Here is a 20,615-nt window from a genome sequence, read left to right as displayed (position 1 = left end):
CTGCGGAAGCGGTTCTCATCTGCTCCGCTCTTGCCCGGAGAGACCAGGTAGACCCCAAGTCCAAGGGATGGTGGGAACCGCCACCCTTGGTACCGGAATTCCTTCAGTCCCGGTTACACAGACTGTCCAGGTCACGACCGAGAAGACCCAGTTCACGGCGGAGGCTCACATTGATTCGGGAGCAGCGGCTAATTTCATCCGACAAGCTACCGTGGATCGTTATCGGATACCGGTCATCCCGCTTGCAAAACCCCTCTGGTTCGCCTCCGTGGACGGAAAACAATTATACGAACCTGTCCGGTACACCACCGAACCCGTGAGACTTTGTATTGGTACCCAGCACACTGAGACTATTGCGTTCTACGTCATCCCGAGAATGACTCCTGCGCTCCTGCTGGGTCTGCCCTGGCTGCGACTACATGACCCTGACATCAGTTGGCGCTCTGGGGCAATCTCTCGCTGGAGTCCCTCGTGCCATGATACCTGCCTACAGCCTGTTCCTCGGTCCCTGTCACCTGACCCTATCATGGCACAAGAAGAGGAGAATCTGACGCAATCCAGCGTTGTACCACAGCCCCTGGCACCTGACCCTATCATGGCACATGAACAGGGGAATATGACGCAGTCCTGCGGTGTACCACAGCTCCTGGCACTTGTGCCTGTGGTGCCACCAGAACCGGAAGTGACGACGCTCTCCAGCGTCGTTCCACCGTCCTTGACGATTGAGACTCTGATGCCAACGGCTGCCGGGGATGAGTCCCTGTCCTGTGTCCGGTCCGAGACGCCCGGGCCGGTTGTCCACGCTGCCAGTCCTGTTTCTGACGGTCCTCCTCTTCCCGTTGCCCCCGTTGCCACTGCTGGGAGATCGGCTAAGCGCCGTGCAGCTAAGAAGGCGGTACGGGGTCAGCGGTCCTTCCCCGCCTTTGCGTTGGGTCCCGATCCGGTGTCTCGATCCGGGGTGCCCCTGGGGTTCTGTGCTCGGAGGGGGGGGCTTAGAGGGGGGGGTACTGTCACGCTCCCCGTGTCCCAGCACCACTCCTTACCCACTGATCCAATCCATGTGTCCACCAGTCATGGCTGCCGCTCCCGCTCCTGCTCCCCTGAGTCATGCTCCTGGTCTCAGGAGTCTGACTTTGAGTATTGGCCTCAGGATTCTGTATAGGACCGGGCCGCGCCCACTCTCCTGGTCTTATAGGCCCAGCACACCTGCAGCAGGAAATGACATGAGGCTGTGCTGGGTATATAAGACTTGCCTTTCCATAGGGGCGTTGCCTGATCAACGTGTCCTTTAGCTTGTCTTTAGAGCTAGATGCCCAGGTCCCCTTGTGCTCTCTCCTGTGACTGTTTGTCTGTTGCTACCGGGTACCTGTGCCTGTTTCCTGCATTATCCCATAGAACTCCGTGATCCTGCTGACCCGGTTATAACCATCCCGGCCACGTCAGTGCTCCGGCTGCCGTGTACTCTGCCACCTGGTGGCGTACTCGGTCCAGTGGATCCACCTCCTGGGCCCACCAGTCCTCCCGGCCGTGACAGATAGTAAGAAAACAATTACACTGTAGAGAGAGGACGGTGTAGGAGGAAGAGACAGCGATAGTAAGAAAACAATTACACTGTAAAGACAGGACGGTGTAGGAGGAATGGACAGCGATAGTAAGAAAACAATTACACTGTAGAGAGAGGACGGTGTAGGAGGAAGAGACAGCGATAGTAAGAAAACAATTACACTGTAGGGAGAGGACGGTGTAGGAGGAAGGGACAGTGATAGTAAGAAAACAAATACGCTGTAGAGAGAGGACGGTGTAGGAGGAAGGGACAGCGATAGTAAGAAAACAGTTACACTGTAGGGAGAGGATGGTGTAGGAGGAAGGGACAGCGATAGTAAGAAAACAATTACACTGTAGGGAGAGGACGGTGTAGGAGGAAAGGACAGCGATAGTAAGAAAACAAATACACTGTAGAGAGAGGACGGTGTAGGAGGAAAGGACAGCGATAGTAAGAAAACAAATACACTGTAGAGAGAGGACGGTGTAGGAGGAAGGGACAGCGATAGAAAGAAAACAATTACACTGTAGGTAGAAGACGGTGTAGGAGGAAGGGACAGCGATAGTAAGAAAACAATTACACTGTAGGGTGAGGACGGTGTAGGAGGAAGGGACAGCGATAGTAAGAAAACAATTACACTGTAGAGAGAGGACGGTGTAGGAGGAAGGGACAGCGATAGTAAGAAAACAATTACACTGTAGGGAGAGGACGGTGTAGGAGGAAAGGACAGCGATAGTAAGAAAACAAATACACTGTAGAGAGAGGACAGTGTAGGAGGAAAGGACAGCGATAGTAAGAAAACAAATACACTGTAGAGAGAGGACGGTGTAGGAGGAAAGGACAGCGATAGTAAGAAAACAAATACACTGTAGAGAGAGGACGGTGTAGGAGGAAGGCACAGCGATAGTAAGAAAATAATTACACTGTAGGGAGAGGACGGTGTAGGAGGAAGGGACAGCGATAGTAAGAAAACAAATAAACTGTAGGGAGAGGACTGTGTAAGAGGAAGGGACAGCGATAGTAAGAAAACAATTACGCTGTAGGGAGAAGACGGTGTAGGAGGATGGGACAGCGATAGTAAGAAAACAAATACACTGTAGAGAGAGGACGGTGTAGGAGGAAGGGACAGCGATAGTAAGAAAACAATTACACTGTAGAGAGAGGACGGTGTAGGAGGAAGAGACAGCGATAGTAAGAAAACAATTACACTGTAGGGAGAGGACGGTGTAGGAGGAAAGGACAGTGATAGTAAGAAAACAAATACACTGTAAGGAGAGGACGGTGTAGGAGGAAAGAACAGCGATAGTAAGAAAACAATTACACTGTAGGGAGAGAACGGTGTAGGAGGAAGGGACAGCGATAGTAAGAAAACAATTACACTGTAGAGAGAGGACGGTGTAGGAGGAAGAGACAGCGATAGTAAGAAAACAATTACACTGTAGAGAGAGGACGGTGTAGGAGGAAGAGACAGCAATAGTAAGAAAACAAATACACTGTAGAGAGAGGACGGTGTAGGAGGAAGGGACAGCGATAGTAAGAAAACAATTACACTGTAGGGAGAGGACGGTGTAGGAGGAAGGGACAGCGATAGTAAGAAAACAAATACACTGTAGAGAGAGGACGGTGTAGGAGGAAGGGACAGCGATAGTAAGAAAACAATTACACTGTAGGGAGAGGACGGTGTAGAAGGAAGAGACAGCGATAGTAAGAAAACAATTACACTGTAGGGAGAGGACGGTGTAGGAGGAAGAGACAGCGATAGTAAGAAAACAAATATGCTGTAGAGAGAGGACGGTGTAGGAGGAAGGGACAGCGATAGTAAGAAAACAAATACACTGTAGGGAGAGGACGGTGTAGCAGGAAGGGACAGCGATAGTAAGAAAACAAATACACTGTAGGGAGAGGACGGTGTAGGAGGAAGGGACAGCGATAGTAAGAAAACAATTACACTGTAGAGAGAGGACGGTGTAGGAGGAAGAGACAGCAATAGTAAGAAAACAAATACACTGTAGAGAGAGGACGGTGTAGGAGGAAGGGACAGCGATAGTAAGAAAACAATTACACTGTAGGGAGAGGACGGTGTAGGAGGAAGGGACAGCGATAGTAAGAAAACAAATACACTGTAGAGAGAGGACGGTGTAGGAGGAAGGGACAGCGATAGTAAGAAAACAATTACACTGTAGGGAGAGGACGGTGTAGGAGGAAGAGACAGCGATAGTAAGAAAACAATTACACTGTAGGGAGAGGACGGTGTAGGAGGAAGAGACAGCGATAGTAAGAAAACAAATACGCTGTAGAGAGAGGACGGTGTAGGAGGAAGGGACAGCGATAGTAAGAAAACAAATACACTGTAGGGAGAGGACGTTGTAGGAGGAAGGGACAGCGATAGTAAGAAAACAGTTACACTGTAGGGAGAGGACGGTGTAGGAGGAAGTGACAGCGATAGTAAGAAAACAATTACACTGTAGAGAGAGGACGGTGTAGGAGGAAGAGACAGCGATAGTAAGAAAACAATTACACTGTAGGGAGAGGACGGTGTAGGAGGAAGAGACAGCGATAGTAAGAAAACAAATACACTGTAGAGAGAGGACAGTGTAGGAGGAAAGGACAGCGATAGTAAGAAAACAAATACGCTGTAGGGAGAGGACGGTGTAGGAGGAAGGGACAGCGATAAGAAGAAAACAAATACACTGTAGGGAGAGGACGGTGTAGGAGGAAGGGACAGCGATAGTAAGAAAACAATTGCACTGTAGGGAGAGGACGGTGTAGGTGGAAGAGACAGCGATAGTAAGAAAACAATTACACTGTAGGGAGAGGACGGTGTAGGAGGAAGGGCCAGCGATAGTAAGAAAACAATTACACTGTAGAGAGAGGACGGTGTAGGAGGAAGGGCCAGCGATAGTAAGAAAACAATTACACTGTAGGGAGAGGACGGTGTAGGAGGAAGGGACAGCAATAGTAAGAAAACAAATACAGTGTAGGGAGAGGACTGTGTAGGAGGAAGGGACAGCGATAGTAAGAAAACAATTACACTGTAGGGAGAGGACGGTGTAGGAGGAAGGGACAGCGATAGTAAGAAAACATATACACTGTAGGGAGAGGACGGTGTAGGAGGAAGAGACAGCGATAGTAAGAAAACAATTACATTGTAGAGAGAGGACGGTGTAGGAGGAAGGGACAGCGATAGTAAGAAAACAAATACACTGTAGGGAGAGGACGATGTAGGAGGAAGGGACAGCGATAGTAAAAAAACAATTACACTGTAGAGAGAGGACGGTGTAGGAGGAAGGGACAGCGATAGTAAGAAAACAATTACACTGTAGGGAGAGGACGGTGTAGGAGGAAGGGACAGCGATAGTAAGAAAACAATTACACTGTAGGGAGAGGACGGTGTAGGAGGAAGGGACAGCGATAGTAAGAAAACAATTACACTGTAGGGAGAGGACGGTGTAGGAGGAAGGGACAGCGATAGTAAGAAAACAAGTATACTGTAGAGAGAGGACAGTGTAGGAGGAAGGGACAGCGATAGTAAGAAAACAATTACACTGTAGAGAGAGGACGGTGTAGGAGGAAAAGACAGCGATAGTAAGAAAACAATTACACTCTAAAGAGAGGACGGTGTAGGAGGAAGGGACAGCGATAGTAAGAAAACAATTACACTGTAGGGAGAGGACGGTGTAGGAGGAAGAGACAGCGATAGTAAGAAAACAATTACACTGTGGGGAGAGAACGGTGTAGGAGGAAGGGACAGCGATAGTAAGAAAACAAATACACTGTAGGGAGAGGACGGTGTAGGAGGAAGAGACAGCGATAGTAAGAAAACAATTACACTGTAGGGAGAGGACGGTGTAGGAGGAAGGGACAGCGATAGTAAGAAAACAATTACACTGTAGAGAGAGGACAGTGTAGGAGGAAGGGACAGCGATAGTAAGAAAACAAGTATACTGTAGAGAGAGGACAGTGTAGGAGGAAGGGACAGCGATAGTAAGAAACAAATACACTGTAGGGAGAAGACGGTGTAGGAGGAAGAGACAGCGATAGTAAGAAAACAAATACACTGTAGGGAGAGGACGGTGTAGGAGGAAGGGACAGCGATAGTAAGAAAACAAGTACACTGTAGGGAGAGGACGGTGTAGGAGGAAGGGACAGCAATAGTAAGAAAACAATTACACTGTAGGGAGAGGACGGTGTAGGAGGAAGGGACAGCGATAGTAAGAAAACAATTACACTGTAGGGAGAGGACAGTGTAGGAGGAAAGGACAGCGATAGTAAGAAAACAAATACACTGTAGAGAGAGGACGGTGTAGGAGGAAGGCACAGCGATAGTAAGAAAATAATTACACTGTAGGGAGATGACGGTGTAGGAGGAAGGGACAGCGATAGTAAGAAAACAAATACACTGTAGGGAGAGGACGGTGTAGGAGGAAGAGACAGCGATAGTAAGAAAACAAATACACTGTAGGGAGAGGACGGTGTAGGAGGAAGGGACAGCGATAGTAAGAAAACAATTACACTGTAAAGAGAGGACGGTGTAGGAGGAAGGGACAGCGATAGTAAGAAAACAATTACACTGTAGGGAGAGGACGGTGTAGGAGGAAGAGACAGTGATAGTAAGAAAACAATTACACTGTAGAAAGAGGACGGTGTAGGAGGAAGGGACAGCGATAGTAAGAAAACAAATACACTGTAGGGAGAGGACGGTGTAGGAGGAAGAGACAGCGATAGTAAGAAAACAATTACACTGTAGGGAGAGGACGGTGTAGGAGGAAGGGACAGCGATAGTAAGAAAACAATTACACTGTAGAGAGAGGACAGTGTAGGAGGAAGGGACAGCGATAGTAAGAAATCAAGTATACTGTAGAGAGAGGACAGTGTAGGAGGAAGGGACAGCGATAGTAAGAAACAAATACACTGTAGGGAGAGGACGGTGTAGGAGGAAGAGACAGCGATAGTAAGAAAACAAATACACTGTAGGGAGAGGACGGTGTAGGAGGAAGGGACAGCGATAGTAAGAAAACAAGTACACTGTAGGGAGAGGACGGTGTAGGAGGAAGGGACAGCGATAGTAAGAAAACAATTACACTGTAGGGAGAGGACGATGTAGGAGGAAGGGACAGCGATAGTAAGAAAACAATTACACTGTAGAGAGAGGACGGTGTAGGAGGAAGGGGCAGCAATAGTAAGAAAACAATTACACTGTAGGGAGAGGACAGTGTAGGAGGAAGGCACAGCGATAGTAAGAAAATAATTACACTGTAGGGAGATGACGGTGAAGGAGGAAGGGACAGCGATAGTAAGAAAACAATTACTCTGTAGGGAGAGGACGGTGTAGGAGGAAGAGACAGCAATAGTAAGAAAACAATTACATTGCAGAGAGAGGACGGTGTAGGAGGAAGGGACAGCGATAGTAAGAAAACAATTACATTGTAGAGAGAGGACGATGTAGGAGGAAGGGACAGTGATAGTTAAGAAAACAAATACACTGTAAGGAGAGGACGGTGTAGGAGGAAGGGACAGCGATAGTAAGAAAACAATTACATTGTAGAGAGAGGACGGTGTAGGAGGAAGGGACAGCGATAGAAAGAAAACAATTACATTGTAGAGAGAGGACGGTGTAGGAGGAAGAGACAGCGATAGTAAGAAAACAATTACACTGTAAGGAGAGGACGGTGTAGGAGGAAGGGACAGGGATAGTAAGAAAACAATTACACTGTAAGGAGAGGACGGTGTAGGAGGAAGAGACAGCGATAGTAAGAAAACAATTACACTGTAAGGAGAGGACGGTGTAGGAGGAAGAGACAGCGATAGTAAGAAAACAATTACACTGTAAGGAGAGGACGGTGTAGGAGGAAGGGACAGGGATAGTAAGAAAACAATTACACTGTAGGGAGAGGACGGTGTAGGAGGAAGGGACAGCGATAGAAAGAAAACAATTACACTGTAGGGAGAGGACGGTGTAGGAGGAAGACACAGCAATAGTAAGAAAACAATTACACTGTAGGGAGAGGACGGTGTAGGAGGAAGGGAGAGAGATAGTAAGAAAACAAATACACTGTAGGGAGAGGACGGTGTAGGAGGAAGGGACAGCGATAGTAAGAAAACAATTACACTGTAGAGAGAGGACGGTGTAGGAGGAAGGGACAGCGATAGTAAGAAAACAATTACACTGTAGAGAGAGGACGGTGTAGGAGGAAGGGACGGCGATAGTAAGAAAACAATTACACTGTAGGGAGAGGACGGTGTAGGAGGAAGGGACAGCGATAGTAAGAAAACAAATACACTGTAGGGAGAGGACGGTGTAGGAGGAAGGGACAGCGATAGTAAGAAAACAATTACTGTAGGGAGAGGACGGTGTAGGAGGAAGGGACAGCGATAGTAAGAAAACAAATACACAGTAGGGAGAGGACGGTGTAGGAGGAAGGGACAGCGATAGTAAGAAAACAAATACACTGTAGAGAGAGGACGGTGTAGGAGGGAGAGACAGCGATAGTAAGAAAACAATTACACTGTAGGGAGAGGACGGTGTAGGAGGGACAGCGATAGTAAGAAAACAAATACACTGTAGGGAGAGGACGGTGTAGTAGGAAGAGACAGCGATAGTAAGAAAATAAATACACTGTAGGGAGAGGACGGTGTAGGAGGGACAGCGATAGTAAGAAAACAAATACACTGTAGGGAGAGGACGGTGTAGTAGGAAGAGACAGCGATAGTAAGAAAACAAATACACTGTAGGGAGAGGATGGTGTAGGAGGAAGGGACAGCGATAGTAAGAAAACAATTACACTGTAGGGAGAGGACAGTGTAGGAGGAAAGGACAGCGATAGTAAGAAAACAAATACACTGTAGGGAGAGGACGGTGTAGGAGGAAGGGACAGCGATAGTAAGAAAACAAATACGCTGTAGAGAGAGGACAGTGTAGGAGGAAGAGACAGCGATAAGAAGAAAACAAATACACTGTAGGGATAGGACGGTGTAGGAGTAAGGGACAGCGATAGTAAGAAAACAATTACACTGTAGAGAGAGGACGGTGTGGGAGGAAGACACAGCGATAGTAAGAAAACAATTACACTGTAGAGAGAGGATGGTGTAGGAGGAAGGGACAGCGATAGTAAGAAAACAAATACACTGTAGGGAGAAGACGGTGTAGGAGGAATAGACAGCGATAGTAAGAAAACAATTACACTGTAGGGAGAGGACGGTGTAGGAGGAAGGGACAGCGATAGTAAGAAAACAATTACTCTGTAGAGAGAGGACGGTGTAGGAGGAAGAGACAGCGATAGTAAGAAAACAAATACACTGTAGGCAGAGGACGGTGTAGGAGGAAGGGACAGCGATAGTAAGAAAACAAATATACTGTAGAGAGAGGACGGTGTAGGAGGAAGGGACAGCAATAGTAAGAAAACAATTACACTGTAGGGAGAGGACGGTGTAGGAGGAAGGGACAGCGATAGTAAGAAAACAATTACACTGTAGGGAGAGGACGGTGTAGGAGGAAGGGACAGCGATAGTAAGAAAACAGTTACACTGTAGGGAGAGGACGGTGTAGGAGGAAGGGACAGCGATAGTAAGAAAACAATTACACTGTAGGGAGAGGACGGTGTAGGAGGAAGGGACAGCGATAGTAAGAAAACAATTACACTGTAGGGAGAGGACGGTGTAGGAGGAAGGGACAGCGATAGTAAGAAAACAAATACACTGTAGGGAGAGGACGGTGTAGTAGGAAGAGACAGCGATAGTAAGAAAATAAATACACTGTAGGGAGAGGACGGTGTAGGAGGGACAGCGATAGTAAGAAAACAAATACACTGTAGGGAGAGGACGGTGTAGGAGGAAGGGACAGCGATAGTAAGAAAACAATTACACTGTAGGGAGAGGACGGTGTAGGAGGGACAGCGATAGTAAGAAAACAAATACACTGTAGGGAGAGGACGGTGTAGTAGGAAGAGACAGCGATAGTAAGAAAACAAATACACTGTAGGGAGAGGATGGTGTAGGAGGAAGGGACAGCGATAGTAAGAAAACAATTACACTGTAGGGAGAGGACAGTGTAGGAGGAAAGGACAGCGATAGTAAGAAAACAAATACACTGTAGGGAGAGGACGGTGTAGGAGGAAGGGACAGCGATAGTAAGAAAACAAATACGCTGTAGAGAGAGGACAGTGTAGGAGGAAGAGACAGCGATAAGAAGAAAACAAATACACTGTAGGGATAGGACGGTGTAGGAGTAAGGGACAGCGATAGTAAGAAAACAATTACACTGTAGAGAGAAGACGGTGTAGGAGGAATAGACAGCGATAGTAAGAAAACAATTACACTGTAGGGAGAGGACGGTGTAGGAGGAAGGGACAGCGATAGTAAGAAAACAATTACTCTGTAGAGAGAGGACGGTGTAGGAGGAAGAGACAGCGATAGTAAGAAAACAAATACACTGTAGGCAGAGGACGGTGTAGGAGGAAGGGACAGCGATAGTAAGAAAACAAATATACTGTAGAGAGAGGACGGTGTAGGAGGAAGGAACAGCAATAGTAAGAAAACAATTACACTGTAGGGAGAGGACGGTGTAGGAGGAAGGGACAGCGATAGTAAGAAAACAATTACACTGTAGGGAGAGGACGGTGTAGGAGGAAGGGACAGCGATAGTAAGAAAACAGTTACACTGTAGGGAGAGGACGGTGTAGGAGGAAGGGACAGCGATAGTAAGAAAACAATTACACTGTAGGGAGAGGACGGTGTAGGAGGAAGGGACAGCGATAGTAAGAAAACAATTACACTGTAGGGAGAGGACGGTGTAGGAGGAAGGGACAGCGATAGTAAGAAAACAATTACACTGTAGAGAGAGGACGGTGTAGGAGGAAAAGACAGCGATAGTAAGAAAACAATTACACTGTAGGGAGAGGACGGTGTAGGAGGAAGAGACAGCGATATTAAGAAAACAATTACACTGTAGAGAGAGGACGGTGTAGGAGGAAGGGACAGCGATAGTAAGAAAACAATTACACTGTAGAGAGAGGACGGTGTAGGACGAAAGGACAGTGATTGTAAGAAAACAATTACACTGTAGAGAGAGGACGGTGTAGGAGGAAGAGACAGCGATAGTAAAAAAACAATTACATTGTAGGGAGAAGACGGTGTAGGAGGAAGGGACAGCGATAGTAAGAAAACAATTACACTGTAGAGAGAGGACGGTGTAGGAGGAAGAGACAGCGATAGTAAGAAAACAAATACACTGTAGAGAGAGGACGGTGTAGGAGGAAGGGACAGCGATAGAAAGAAAACAATTACACTGTAGGGAGAGGACGGTGTAGGAGGAAGGGACAGCGATAGTAAGAAAACAATTACACTGTAGGGAGAGGACGGTGTAGGAGGAAGGGACAGCGATAGTAAGAAAACAATTACATTGTAGAGAGAGGACGGTGTAGGACGAAAGGACAGTGATTGTAAGAAAACAATTACACTGTAGAGAGAGGACGGTGTAGGAGGAAGGGACAGCGATAGTAAGAAAACAATTACACTGTAGAGAGAGGACGGTGTAGGAGGAAGGGACAGCGATAGTAAGAAAACAATTACACTGTAGAGAGAGGACGGTGTAGGAGGAAGGGACAGCGATAGTAAGAAAACAATTACATTGTAGAGAGAGGACGGTGTAGGAGGAAGGGACAGCGATAGAAAGAAAACAATTACATTGTAGAGAGAGGACGGTGTAGGAGGAAGGGACAGCGATAGTAAGAAAACAATTACATTGTAGAGAGAGGACGGTGTAGGAGGAAGGGACAGCGATAGTAAGAAAACAATTACACTGTAGAGAGAGGACGGTGTAGGAGGAAGAGACAGCGATAGTAAGAAAACAATTACACTGTAGAGAGAGGACGGTGTAGGAGGAAGGGACAGCGATAGTAAGAAAACAATTACACTGTAAAGAGAGGACTGTGTAGGAGGAAGGGACAGCGATAGTAAGGAAACAATTACACTGTAGAGAGAGGACGGTGTAGGAGGAAGAGACAGCGATAGTAAGAAAACAATTACACTGTAGAGAGAGGACGGTGTAGGAGGAAGGGACAGCGATAGTAAGAAAACAATTACACTGTAGAGAGAGGACGGTGTAGGAGGAAGAGACAGCGATAGTAAGAAAACAATTACACTGTGAAGAGAGGACGGTGTAGGAGGAAGGGACAGCGATAGTAAGAAAACAATTACACTGTAGAGAGAGGACGGTGTAGGAGGAAGGGACAGCGATAGTAAGAAAACAAATACACTGTAGGGAGAGGACGGCGTAGGAGGAAGGGACAGCGATAGTAAGAAAACAATTACACTGTAGAGAGAGGACGGTGTAGGAGGAAGGGACAGCGATAGTAAGAAAACAAATACACTGTAGGGAGAGGACGGTGTAGGAGGAAAAGACAGCGATAGTAAGAAAACAAATACACTGTAGAGAGAGGACGGTGTAGGAGGAAGGCACAGCGATAGTAAGAAAATAATTACACTGTAGGGAGAGGACGGTGTAGGAGGAAGGGACAGCGATAGTAAGAAAACAATTACTCTGTAGGGAGAGGACGGTGTAGGAGGAAGGGACAGCGATAGTAAGAAAACAAATACACTGTAGGGAGAGGACTGTGTAAGAGGAAGGGACAGCGATAGTAAGAAAACAATTACACTGTAGGGAGAAGACGGTGTAGGAGGGACAGCGATAGTAAGAAAACAAATACACTGTAGGGAGAGGACAGTGTAGGAGGAAAGGACAGTGATAGTAAGAAAACAATTACACTGTAGGGAGAGGACGGTGTAGGAGGAAAGGACAGTGATAGTAAGAAAACAAATACACTGTAGGGAGAGGACGGTGTAGGAGGAAGAGACAGCGATAGTAAGAAAACAATTACACTGTAAGGAGAGGACAGTGTAGGAGGAAAGGACAGTGATAGTAAGAAAACAAATACACTGTAGGGAGAGGACGGTGTAGGAGGAAGGGACAGCGATAGTAAGAAAACAAATACACTGTAGGGAGAGGACGGTGTAGGAGGAAAGAACAGCGATAGTAAGAAAACAATTACACTGTAGGGAGAGGACGGTGTAGGAGGAAGGGACAGCGATAGTAAGAAAACAAATACACTGTAGGGAGAGGACGGTGTATGAGGAAGGGACAGCGATAGTAAGAAAACAATTACACTGTAGGGAGAGGACGGTGTAGGAGGAAGGGACAGCGATAGTAAGAAAACAAATACACTGTAGAGAGAGGACGGTGTAGGAGGTAGGGACAGCGATAGTAAGAAAACAATTACACTGTAGGGAGAGGACGGTGTAGGAGGAAAGAACAGCGATAGTAAGAAAACAATTACACTGTAGGGAGAGGACGGTGTAGGAGGAAGGGACAGCGATAGTAAGAAAACAATTACACTGTAGGGAGAGGACGGTGTAGGAGGAAGGGACAGCGATAGTAAGAAAACAAATACACTGTAGGGAGAGGACGGTGTATGAGGAAGGGACAGCGATAGTAAGAAAACAATTACACTGTAGGCAGAGGACGGTGTAGGAGGAAGGGACAGCGATAGTAAGAAAACAAGTACACAGTAGGGAGAGGACTGTGTAGGAGGAAGGGACAGCGATAGTAAGAAAACAATTACACTGTAGGGAGAGGACGGTGTAGGAAGAAGAGACAGTGATAGTAAGAAAACAATTACACTGTAGGGAGAGGACAGTGTAGGAGGAAAGGACAGCGATAGTAAGAAAACAAATACGCTGTAGGGAGAGGACGATGTAGGAGGAAGGGACAGCGATAAGAAGAAAAGAAATACACTGTAGGGAGAGGACGATGTAGGAGGAAGGGACAGCGATAGTAAGAAAACAAATACACTGTAGGGAGAGGACGGCGTAGGAGGAAGGGACAGCGATAGTAAGAAAACAATTACACTGTAGAGAGAGGACGGTGTAGGAGGAAGGGACAGCGATAGTAAGAAAACAAATACACTGTAGGGAGAGGACGGTGTAGGAGGAAAAGACAGCGATAGTAAGAAAACAAATACACTGTAGAGAGAGGACGGTGTAGGAGGAAGGCACAGCGATAGTAAGAAAATAATTACACTGTAGGGAGAGGACAGTGTAGGAGGAAGGGACAGCGATAGTAAGAAAACAATTACTCTGTAGGGAGAGGACGGTGTAGGAGGAAGGGACAGCGATAGTAAGAAAACAAATACACTGTAGGGAGAGGACTGTGTAAGAGGAAGGGACAGCGATAGTAAGAAAACAATTACACTGTAGGGAGAAGACGGTGTAGGAGGGACAGCGATAGTAAGAAAACAAATACACTGTAGGGAGAGGACAGTGTAGGAGGAAAGGACAGTGATAGTAAGAAAACAATTACACTGTAGGGAGAGGACGGTGTAGGAGGAAAGGACAGTGATAGTAAGAAAACAAATACACTGTAGGGAGAGGACGGTGTAGGAGGAAGAGACAGCGATAGTAAGAAAACAATTACACTGTAAGGAGAGGACAGTGTAGGAGGAAAGGACAGTGATAGTAAGAAAACAAATACACTGTAGGGAGAGGACGGTGTAGGAGGAAGGGACAGCGATAGTAAGAAAACAAATACACTGTAGGGAGAGGACGGTGTAGGAGGAAAGAACAGCGATAGTAAGAAAACAATTACACTGTAGGGAGAGGACGGTGTAGGAGGAAGGGACAGCGATAGTAAGAAAACAATTACACTGTAAGGAGAGGACGGTGTAGGAGGAAGGGACAGGGATAGTAAGAAAACAATTACACTGTAGGGAGAGGACGGTGTAGGAGGAAGGGACAGCGATAGAAAGAAAACAATTACACTGTAGGGAGAGGACGGTGTAGGAGGAAGACACAGCAATAGTAAGAAAACAATTACACTGTAGGGAGAGGACGGTGTAGGAGGAAGGGAGAGAGATAGTAAGAAAACAAATACACTGTAGGGAGAGGACGGTGTAGGAGGAAGGGACAGCGATAGTAAGAAAACAATTACACTGTAGAGAGAGGACGGTGTAGGAGGAAGGGACAGCGATAGTAAGAAAACAATTACACTGTAGAGAGAGGACGGTGTAGGAGGAAGGGACGGCGATAGTAAGAAAACAATTACACTGTAGGGAGAGGACGGTGTAGGAGGAAGGGACAGCGATAGTAAGAAAACAAATACACTGTAGGGAGAGGACGGTGTAGGAGGAAGGGACAGCGATAGTAAGAAAACAATTACTGTAGGGAGAGGACGGTGTAGGAGGAAGGGACAGCGATAGTAAGAAAACAAATACACAGTAGGGAGAGGACGGTGTAGGAGGAAGGGACAGCGATAGTAAGAAAACAAATACACTGTAGAGAGAGGACGGTGTAGGAGGGAGAGACAGCGATAGTAAGAAAACAATTACACTGTAGGGAGAGGACGGTGTAGGAGGGACAGCGATAGTAAGAAAACAAATACACTGTAGGGAGAGGACGGTGTAGTAGGAAGAGACAGCGATAGTAAGAAAATAAATACACTGTAGGGAGAGGACGGTGTAGGAGGGACAGCGATAGTAAGAAAACAAATGCACTGTAGGGAGAGGACGGTGTAGGAGGAAGGGACAGCGATAGTAAGAAAACAATTACACTGTAGGGAGAGGACGGTGTAGGAGGGACAGCGATAGTAAGAAAACAAATACACTGTAGGGAGAGGACGGTGTAGTAGGAAGAGACAGCGATAGTAAGAAAACAAATACACTGTAGGGAGAGGATGGTGTAGGAGGAAGGGACAGCGATAGTAAGAAAACAATTACACTGTAGGGAGAGGACAGTGTAGGAGGAAAGGACAGCGATAGTAAGAAAACAAATACACTGTAGGGAGAGGACGGTGTAGGAGGAAGGGACAGCGATAGTAAGAAAACAAATACGCTGTAGAGAGAGGACAGTGTAGGAGGAAGGGACAGCGATAAGAAGAAAACAAATACACTGTAGGGATAGGACGGTGTAGGAGTAAGGGACAGCGATAGTAAGAAAACAATTACACTGTAGAGAGAGGACGGTGTAGGAGGAAGGGACAGCGATAGTAAGAAAACAATTACACTGTAGAGAGAGGACGGTGTAGGAGGAAGAGACAGCGATAGTAAGAAAACAATTACACTGTAGAGAGAGGATGGTGTAGGAGGAAGGGACAGCGATAGTAAGAAAACAAATACACTGTAGGGAGAAGACGGTGTAGGAGGAATAGACAGCGATAGTAAGAAAACAATTACACTGTAGGGAGAGGACGGTGTAGGAGGAAGGGACAGCGATAGTAAGAAAACAATTACTCTGTAGAGAGAGGACGGTGTAGGAGGAAGAGACAGCGATAGTAAGAAAACAAATACACTGTAGGCAGAGGACGGTGTAGGAGGAAGGGACAGCGATAGTAAGAAAACAAATATACTGTAGAGAGAGGACGGTGTAGGAGGAAGGGACAGCAATAGTAAGAAAACAATTACACTGTAGGGAGAGGACGGTGTAGGAGGAAGGGACAGCGATAGTAAGAAAACAATTACACTGTAGGGAGAGGACGGTGTAGGAGGAAGGGACAGCGATAGTAAGAAAACAGTTACACTGTAGGGAGAGGACGGTGTAGGAGGAAGGGACAGCGATAGTAAGAAAACAATTACACTGTAGGGAGAGGACGGTGTAGGAGGAAGGGACAGCGATAGTAAGAAAACAATTACACTGTAGAGAGAGGACGGTGTAGGAGGAAAAGACAGCGATAGTAAGAAAACAATTACACTGTAGGGAGAGGACGGTGTAGGAGGAAGAGACAGCGATATTAAGAAAACAATTACACTGTAGAGAGAGGACGGTGTAGGAGGAAGGGACAGCGATAGTAAGAAAACAATTACACTGTAGAGAGAGGACGGTGTAGGACGAAAGGACAGTGATTGTAAGAAAACAATTACACTGTAGAGAGAGGACGGTGTAGGAGGAAGAGACAGCGATAGTAAAAAAACAATTACATTGTAGGGAGAAGACGGTGTAGGAGGAAGGGACAGCGATAGTAAGAAAACAATTACACTGTAGAGAGAGGACGGTGTAGGAGGAAGAGACAGCGATAGTAAGAAAACAAATACACTGTAGAGAGAGGACGGTGTAGGAGGAAGGGACAGCGATAGAAAGAAAACAATTACACTGTAGGGAGAGGACGGTGTAGGAGGAAGGGACAGCGATAGTAAGAAAACAATTACACTGTAGGGAGAGGACGGTGTAGGAGGAAGGGACAGCGATAGTAAGAAAACAATTACATTGTAGAGAGAGGACGGTGTAGGACGAAAGGACAGTGATTGTAAGAAAACAATTACACTGTAGAGAGAGGACGGTGTAGGAGGAAGGGACAGCGATAGTAAGAAAACAATTACACTGTAGAGAGAGGACGGTGTAGGAGGAAGGGACAGCAATAGTAAGAAAACAATTACACTGTAGAGAGAGGACGGTGTAGGAGGAAGGGACAGCGATAGTAAGAAAACAATTACACTGTAGGTAGAGGACGGTGTAGGAGGAAGGGACAGCGATAGTAAGAAAACAATTACACTGTAGAGAGAGGACGGTGTAGGAGGAAGGGACAGCGATAGTAAGAAAACAATTACACTGTAGGTAGAGGACGGTGTAGGAGGAAGGGACAGCAATAGTAAGAAAACAATTACATTGTAGAGAGAGGATGGTGTAGGAGGAAGGGACAGCGATAGAAAGAAAACAATTACACTGTAGGTAGAGGACGGTGTAGGAGGAAGGGACAGCGATAGTAAGAAAACAATTACATTGTAGAGAGAGGACGGTGTAGGAGGAAGGGACAGCGATAGTAAGAAAACAATTACATTGTAGGGAGAGGACGGTGTAGGAGGAAGGGACAGCGATAGTAAGAAAACAATTACACTGTAGAGAGAGGACGGTGTAGGAGGAAGAGACAGCGATAGTAAGAAAACAATTACACTGTAGAGAGAGGACGGTGTAGGAGGAAGGGACAGCGATAGTAAGAAAACAATTACACTGTAAAGAGAGGACTGTGTAGGAGGAAGGGACAGCGATAGTAAGGAAACAATTACACTGTAGAGAGAGGACGGTGTAGGAGGAAGAGACAGCGATAGTAAGAAAACAATTACACTGTAGAGAGAGGACGGTGAAGGAGGAAGGGACAGCGATAGTAAGAAAACAATTACACTGTAGAGAGAGGACGGTGTAGGAGGAAGAGACAGCGATAGTAAGAAAACAATTACACTGTGAAGAGAGGACGGTGTAGGAGGAAGGGACAGCGATAGTAAGAAAACAATTACACTGTAGAGAGAGGACGGTGTAGGAGGAAGGGACAGCGATAGTAAGAAAACAAATACACTGTAGGGAGAGGACGGCGTAGGAGGAAGGGACAGCGATAGTAAGAAAACAATTACACTGTAGAGAGAGGACGGTGTAGGAGGAAGGGGACAGCGATAGTAAGAAAACAAATACACTGTAGGGAGAGGACGGTGTAGGAGAAAAGACAGCGATAGTAAGAAAACAAATACACTGTAGAGAGAGGACGGTGTAGGAGGAAGGCACAGCGATAGTAAGAAAATAATTACACTGTAGGGAGAGGACGGTGTAGGAGGAAGGGACAGCGATAGTAAGAAAACAATTACTCTGTAGGGAGAGGACGGTGTAGGAGGAAGGGACAGCGATAGTAAGAAAACAAATACACTGTAGGGAGAGGACAGTGTAGGAGGAAAGGACAGTGATAGTAAGAAAACAATTACACTGTAGGGAGAGGACGGTGTAGGAGGAAAGGACAGTGATAGTAAGAAAACAAATACACTGTAGGGAGAGGACGGTGTAGGAGGAAGAGACAGCGATAGTAAGAAAAACAATTACACTGTAAGGAGAGGACAGTGTAGGAGAAAAGGACAGTGATAGTAAGAAAACAAATACACTGTAGGGAGAGGACGGTGTAGGAGGAAGGGACAGCGATAGTAAGAAAACAAATACACTGTAGGAGAGGACGGTGTAGGAGGAAAGAACAGCGATAGTAAGAAAACAATTACACTGTAGGGAGAGGACGGTGTAGGAGGAAGGGACAGCGATAGTAAGAAAACAAATACACTGTAGGGAGAGGACGGTGTATGAGGAAGGGACAGCGATAGTAAGAAAACAATTACACTGTAGGGAGAGGACGGTGTAGGAGGAAGGGACAGCGATAGTAAGAAAACAAATACACTGTAGAGAGAGGACGGTGTAGGAGGTAGGGACAGCGATAGTAAGAAAACAATTACACTGTAGGGAGAGGACGGTGTAGGAGGAAAGAACAGCGATAGTAAGAAAACAATTACACTGTAGGGAGAGGACGGTGTAGGAGGAAGGGACAGCGATAGTAAGAAAACAATTACACTGTAGGGAGAGGACGGTGTAGGAGGAAGGGACAGCGATAGTAAGAAAACAAATACACTGTAGGGAGAGGACGGTGTATGAGGAAGGGACAGCGATAGTAAGAAAACAATTACACTGTAGAGAGAGGACGGTGTAGGAGGAAGGGGACAGCGATAGTAAGAAAACAAGTACACAGTAGGGAGAGGACTGTGTAGGAGGAAGGGACAGCGATAGTAAGAAAACAATTACACTGTAGGGAGAGGACGGTGTAGGAAGAAGAGACAGCGATAGTAAGAAAACAATTACACTGTAGGGAGAGGACAGTGTAGGAGGAAAGGACAGCGATAGTAGAAAACAAATACGCTGTAGGGAGAGGACGATGTAGGAGGAAGGGACAGCGATAAGAAGAAAACAAATACACTGTAGGGAGAGGACGATGTAGGAGGAAGGGACAGCGATAGTAAGAAAACAAATACACTGTAGGGAGAGGACGGCGTAGGAGGAAGGGACAGCGATAGTAAGAAAACAATTACACTGTAGAGAGAGGACGGTGTAGGAGGAAGGGACAGCGATAGTAAGAAAACAAATACACTGTAGGGAGAGGACGGTGTAGGAGGAAAAGACAGCGATAGTAAGAAAACAAATACACTGTAGAGAGAGGACGGTGTAGGAGGAAGGCACAGCGATAGTAAGAAAATAATTACACTGTAGGGAGAGGACGGTGTAGGAGGAAGGGACAGCGATAGTAAGAAAACAATTACTCTGTAGGGAGAGGACGGTGTAGGAGGAAGGGACAGCGATAGTAAGAAAACAAATACACTGTAGGGAGAGGACTGTGTAAGAGGAAGGGACAGCGATAGTAAGAAAAACAATTACACTTGTAGGGAGAAGACGGTGTAGGAGGGACAGCGATAGTAAGAAAACAAATACACTGTAGGGAGAGGACAGTGTAGGAGGAAAGGACAGTGATAGTAAGAAAACAATTACACTGTAGGGAGAGGACGGTGTAGGAGGAAAGGACAGTGATAGTAAGAAAACAAATACACTGTAGGGAGAGGACGGTGTAGGAGGAAGAGACAGCGATAGTAAGAAAACAATTACACTGTAAGGAGAGGACAGTGTAGGAGGAAAGGACAGTGATAGTAAGAAAACAAATACACTGTAGGGAGAGGACGGTGTAGGAGGAAGGGACAGCGATAGTAAGAAAACAAATACACTGTAGGGAGAGGACGGTGTAGGAGGAAAGAACAGCGATAGTAAGAAAACAATTACACTGTAGGGAGAGGACGGTGTAGGAGGAAGGGACAGCGATAGTAAGAAAACAAATACACTGTAGGGAGAGGACGGTGTATGAGGAAGGGACAGCGATAGTAAGAAAACAATTACACTGTAGGGAGAGGACGGTGTAGGAGGAAGGGACAGCGATAGTAAGAAAACAATTACACTGTAGGGAGAGGACGGTGTAGGAGGAAGGGACAGCGATAGTAAGAAAACAAATACACTGTAGAGAGAGGACGGTGTAGGAGGTAGGGACAGCGATAGTAAGAAAACAATTACACTGTAGGGAGAGGACGGTGTAGGAGGAAGGGACAGCGATAGTAAGAAAACAAATACACTGTAGAGAGAAGACGGTGTAGGAGGAAGGGACAGCGATAGTAAGAAAACAATTACACTGTAGAGAGAGGACGGTGTAGGAGGAAGGGACAGCGATAGTAAGAAAACAAATACACTGTAGGGA

The 20,615-nt window shown here is 46.3% G+C and overlaps 1 pseudogene; it reads right to left on the bottom strand.

Moving 5' to 3' along the window:
• The window catches only part of LOC142243719 (uncharacterized), a 680,256-nt pseudogene that overhangs the window by 181,382 nt on the left and 478,259 nt on the right, over nt 1-20,615 (bottom strand).

This window comes from Anomaloglossus baeobatrachus, chromosome 6 (assembly GCF_048569485.1).
Source record: "Anomaloglossus baeobatrachus isolate aAnoBae1 chromosome 6, aAnoBae1.hap1, whole genome shotgun sequence".
Classification (NCBI taxonomy): domain Eukaryota; kingdom Metazoa; phylum Chordata; class Amphibia; order Anura; family Aromobatidae; genus Anomaloglossus; species Anomaloglossus baeobatrachus.
The sequence above is the reverse complement of the archived record's forward strand: the minus strand, read 5'-3'. Positions and strand labels throughout refer to the sequence as shown.